This window comes from Urocampus carinirostris, unplaced genomic scaffold (genome assembly GCF_059441175.1).
Source record: "Urocampus carinirostris isolate Australia breed hairy pipefish unplaced genomic scaffold, RoL_Ucar_1.0 HiC_scaffold_52, whole genome shotgun sequence".
Classification (NCBI taxonomy): Eukaryota; Metazoa; Chordata; class Actinopteri; order Syngnathiformes; family Syngnathidae; genus Urocampus; species Urocampus carinirostris.
The window spans coordinates 95,252-100,000 of NW_028283159.1; the positions used below are offsets into that span (position 1 = coordinate 95,252).

The 4,749-nt window shown below is 65.7% G+C and overlaps 3 non-coding genes across 3 annotated transcripts in view; all 3 read left to right on the forward strand.

Annotated features, from left to right (window-relative positions):
- Positions 1 to 501: 501 nt before the first annotated feature.
- Positions 502 to 2,488, forward strand: LOC148345357 (18S ribosomal RNA). The gene has a single exon (XR_015848653.1). It is a non-coding gene; the product is annotated as an 18S ribosomal RNA (ribosomal RNA).
- A 1,342-nt stretch (positions 2,489 to 3,830) lies between these two features.
- Positions 3,831 to 3,984, forward strand: LOC148345358 (5.8S ribosomal RNA). Its single transcript, XR_015848662.1, has one exon. It is a non-coding gene; the product is annotated as a 5.8S ribosomal RNA (ribosomal RNA).
- A 564-nt stretch (positions 3,985 to 4,548) lies between these two features.
- Positions 4,549 to 4,749, forward strand: part of LOC148345359 (28S ribosomal RNA) — a 4,529-nt gene continuing 4,328 nt past the window's right edge. Inside the window, exon 1 of the ribosomal RNA XR_015848657.1 lies at positions 4,549 to 4,749. This exon is cut by the window's right edge and continues 4,328 nt beyond it. This is a non-coding gene — a ribosomal RNA (28S ribosomal RNA).

Sequence of the window (4,749 nt, forward strand, 5' to 3'; positions counted from 1 at the left end):
CCAGCGCCGAGGATACTAGGCAAACGTTGGGCCCCCCCGAGCCGAGTGGATACCCGCCTCAGAAAGAGCTGGGGCGGTACGTACGGACGGCCTCACTAAGAGGGAACGGAAGCTACTAAAGCACACGTATAACTGTCCGATGTGCGAACGAAAGTGAGGCCGGACGAATCCGATACGAGTTACGAGTGAGGCGGGATCCACGGCTGGCACTCGCGGGGCCCTCTTGCGAAACCATGCCTCGGCGTGAACCTTTTGGCGGCAGAACCAAGACGAACCGAGGTCGAGCTTCCGTCTCGAGCCACACCCAGACGTCCGACCGTCGCGGAGCCCGACGCCACGCGTGCTAGGGCTCCGCGCGAAACATCGTTTCACGACACCCGCTCGTCAGCCCGTCCGAACGTATACGAGTGTCGCGCGGCCCCCCGGGCCCGGCTGTAGCCACAGCCTCGTCCCGGACCAGGGCCGCACCGCCACCAGCAGCGCCCCCCCGGCGGCAGACGCACTCTGGTTGATCCTGCCAGTAGCATATGCTTGTTTTCAAGATTAAGCCATGCATGTCTAAGTACGAATGGCCAGTACAGTGAAACTGCGAACGGCTCATTAAATCAGTTATGGTTCCTTTGATCGCTCCACCGTTACTTGGATAACTGTGGCAAATCCAGAGCTAATACATGCAAACGAGCGCCGACTCGCGGGCGGGGCTCCGGCCTCGCCCCGGGGACGCGTGCATTTATCAGACACAAAAACCCACGCGGTGTCCGGCGGGCGGGGGCTCAGCCGTCGCGCGCGTCCCCCGCGTCCGGCCTCCGCCTCTCCGGGCGGGGGCGTAAGCGGCGCGGGCGGCTCCGCGCGCGCCGGTCCTCGTTCCGCCGGCCCGGCCCCCCCTTTGTGTTGACTCAGGATAACCTCGTGCCGATCGCTCGCCCACCCGAGGCGGCGACGACTCATTCGAATGTCTGCCCTATCAACTTTCGATGGTAGACTCTGCGCCTACCATGGTGACCACGGGTAACGGGGAATCAGGGTTCGATTCCGGAGAGGGAGCATGAGAAACGGCTACCACATCCAAGGAAGGCAGCAGGCGCGCAAATTACCCACTCCCGACACGGGGAGGTAGTGACGAAAAATAACAATACGGGACTCGTTCGAGTCTCCGTAATTGGAATGAGCCGAACACAAACCCATCGGCCAGCATCCATTGGAGGGCAAGTCTGGTGCCAGCAGCCGCGGTAATTCCAGCTCCAATAGCGTATTTTAAAGTTGCTGCAGTTAAAAAGCTCCTAGTTGGACCCCGGGACGCGAGCTGACGGTCCGCCGCGAGGCGTGCATCCGTCTGTCCCAGCCCCTGCCTCTCGGCAAAAGCCCCCGTGATGCCCTTCGCTGGGTGTCACTCGCGGGGCCCGAAGCGTTTACTTTGAGGAAATTAGAGTGTTCAAAGCAGGCCACACGGCCGCCCCTGCATATCGCAGCTGGGAATAATGGAATAGGACTCCGGTTCTATTTTGTGGGTTGTCATGAACTGGGGCCATGATTAAGAGGGACGGCCGGGGGCATTCGTACTGCGCCGCTAGAGGTGAAATTCTTGGACCGGCGCAAGACGGACGAGAGCGAAAGCATTTGCCAAGAATGTTTTCATTAATCAAGAACGAAAGTCGGAGGTTCGAAGACGATCAGATACCGTCCTAGTTCCGACCATAAACGATGCCGACTCGCGATCCGGCGGCGTTATTCCCATGACCCGCCGAGCAGCACCCGGGAAACCGACCAAGTGTCTGGGTTCCGGGGGGAGTATTGTTGCAAAGCTGAAACTTAAAGGAATTGACGGAAGGGCACCACCAGGAGTGGAGCATGCGGCTTAATTTGACTCAACACGGGAAACCTCACCCGGCCCGGACACGGAAAGGATTGACAGATTGAAGGCTCTTTCTCGATACCGTGGGTGGTGGTGCATGGCCGTTCGTAGTTGGTGGAGCGATTTGTCTGGTTAATTCCGATAACGAACGAGACTCAAACATACTAAATAGTACCGCGGCCCCCCGCGCGGTCGGCGGCAGAAAACTTCTTAGAGGGACAAGTGGCTCTCAGCCACACGAGAATGAGCAATAACAGGTCTGTGATGCCCTTAGATGTCCGGGGCTGCACGCGCGCCACACTGAGCGTATAAGCGCGTCGTCTATCCCCGCGCCGGCAGGCGCGGGTAATCCTATGAACCCCGCTCGTGACAGGGCCTGGGGATTGCAATTATTTCCCACCAACGAGGAATTCCCAGTAAGCGCGGGTCATTAGCCTGCGTTGATTAAGTCCCTGCCCTTTGTACACACCGCCCGTCGCTACTACCGATCGGATGGCTTAGTGAGGTCCTCGGATAGTCCCCGCCGGGGCCGGCCCCGGCTCCGGCGGTGTGCCAGAAGACGGTCGAACTTGACTATCTAGAGGAAGTAAAAGTCGTAACAAGGTTTCTGTAGGTGAACCTGCAGAAGGATCATTAACGTACGAGCGGCAGCAGATCCGCCTCGGTACACCCCCGACGAGCCAGACGCCGAGGGCGGCGGGTCGTCGCAGGCGGAGGAAGAGGGTAGACCGGGACGGGACGGGACGGGGGGCGCGGCGCGGGTCACTCCCGGGCCGCGCGTCGGAGCGAGTTCGGCGGGCGCCACGCGGCGCGGCGCGACGCGAGAAAAGGCGGCGGGCGATGTCGCGCTACCTCCGTGCGAGCGGGGTAGCGCGCTCGTCCGACGACCCCAGTAGCGCGGCGCGGCGCGACGACAGGCGACCGCCAGCGACGGGCGAAAGGCGGCGGCCGTGCGCGGGACCCCCGTAACCGGGGAATCCCCCTCTGCCGACGACCCTAGCTCGGCGCGGTTCTCGCGCTTCCGGCGCGCGCTTCCGGGGCGGCACTCGCCTCGACGACCTCCCGTCCTTTAAAGGTAACGGTTCGGGCCGGCGCCCCGGCGTCCGTCCGCCCGTCGGTGTCGCGTGTCCGTGCGGCGCGGGGCTGCTCTCGGCGAGGGTCGCCGAGCAAGCGGATCCCCGCACGGATCACAACGGCCGTATGGCGGCGGCGTCGGGACGCCCGCCCGAGACGAAGGTTCAGGGCGACGAAACGGTGCTCCCACCGGCTACCTTTTTCCCCGGCCAAACGCGTCCGTCGGCCGGAGCCCTCGAGGGGCCGCGTAGCGCGCGCGTGGGCCGGCCCCCGGACACCGGAGTCCCTCCCGGGGCTCCGGACACCGGGGGTTCGGTTCCGCGCGGTCCGCCGCGGTCTCCTCTGTCCATCCATAGTCCGGGCAGGCCGCGGCCGGGTCGGGGGCCAGTCCCCCCTCGGTGTCAGCGCGGTCGCGCCGCCCTTGTAAACCAAACCCACTCGCTGACGGGTAGCAACACCCAAAGCGTCGCTTCGCGGCGCGGCGGGGCTTCCAAGTCGGATGGCCTTCCGGGGTCCGGGTAGGAGACGCCGGGGGCCGGCCTCAGCGCCGAGCCCCCGACCTACCCGGCGAGTCCGGTCGCCGAGTCGTGTCAGGCCCGAGCGGGAGACGCCGGGCGCCGGCCTCAGCGCCGAGCGCCCGACCTACCCGGGCCGACGCACGTCTCGGGCGCCGTCGCGGCCCCGAGCGGGAGACGCCGGGCGCCGGCCTCAGCGCCGCGCGCCCGACCCGCTCGGCTCGTCGCGGCGTCGCGCGTATCGCGCCCGTCGGTAACCGCGCCGCGGGTTAGGGGCTCGCTCGCGGGAGCGACCGAACGGCACCCGCGGCGCGTTCGTCTCCGGTACAAACCCTGTCGTGAATTTGTCTCCGATCGTCCCGGGCGGACGTAAAAGGGCCCAAACGTACGACTCTTAGCGGTGGATCACTCGGCTCGTGCGTCGATGAAGAACGCAGCTAGCTGCGAGAACTAATGTGATTTGCAGGACACATTGATCATCGACACTTTGAACGCACATTGCGGCCCCGGTTTTACCCCGGGGCCACGCCTGTCTGAGCGGCGCTTTCCAATCGATCGGACGCGGGCCGGGCCCTCCGCGACATTCCGCCGGTCCGTCCGGCGGGTGGCGCGAGAACCCGGTCCGCGCGGGCGAGGCTCGGGCCCTCCGCGACATTCCGCCGGTCCGCCCGGCGGGTGGCGCGCGACCCGTCTCCCCGCCCACTCCGCGGCTGGGGTTTCGCAGGGACCCCCGTCCCTTCGTACCCTCAAATACAGACTCGGGCGGCGCTCCGTGTCCGTCCGCCCGTCGGTGTCGCGCGTCCGCGCGTCCGGAGGTGCTTCTCGGCTGCCGGTGAGTACGGCTGGTACTTAGCATACCGAGAAGGTGCTCCGCGCGCGCGGCTCCGCGCGGCGGCCCGTATGGCGGCGGCGCTCGGCGCCCTCCTCAGGTAAAGGTCCCGGTCGGCGCCTCGGCGTCCGTCCGCCCGTCGGTGTCGCGTGTCCGTGCGGCGCGGGGCTGCTCTCGGCGAGGGTCGCCGAGCAAGCGGATCCCCGCACGGATCACAACGGCCGTATGGCGGCGGCGCCGGTCCCGGCGCCGGCCCCGACCGCACAGCTCTACGCGCACGCCCTCAGATCAGACGAGACGACCCGCTGAATTTAAGCATATTACTAAGCGGAGGAAAAGAAACTAACCAGGATTCCCTCAGTAGCGGCGAGCGAAGAGGGAAAAGCCCAGCGCCGAATCCCCGCCCTGCGGTAGGGCGAGGGAAATGTGGCGTACGGAAGGCCGCTTTAGCCCGGCGCCGCTCGGGGGCCCGAGTCCTT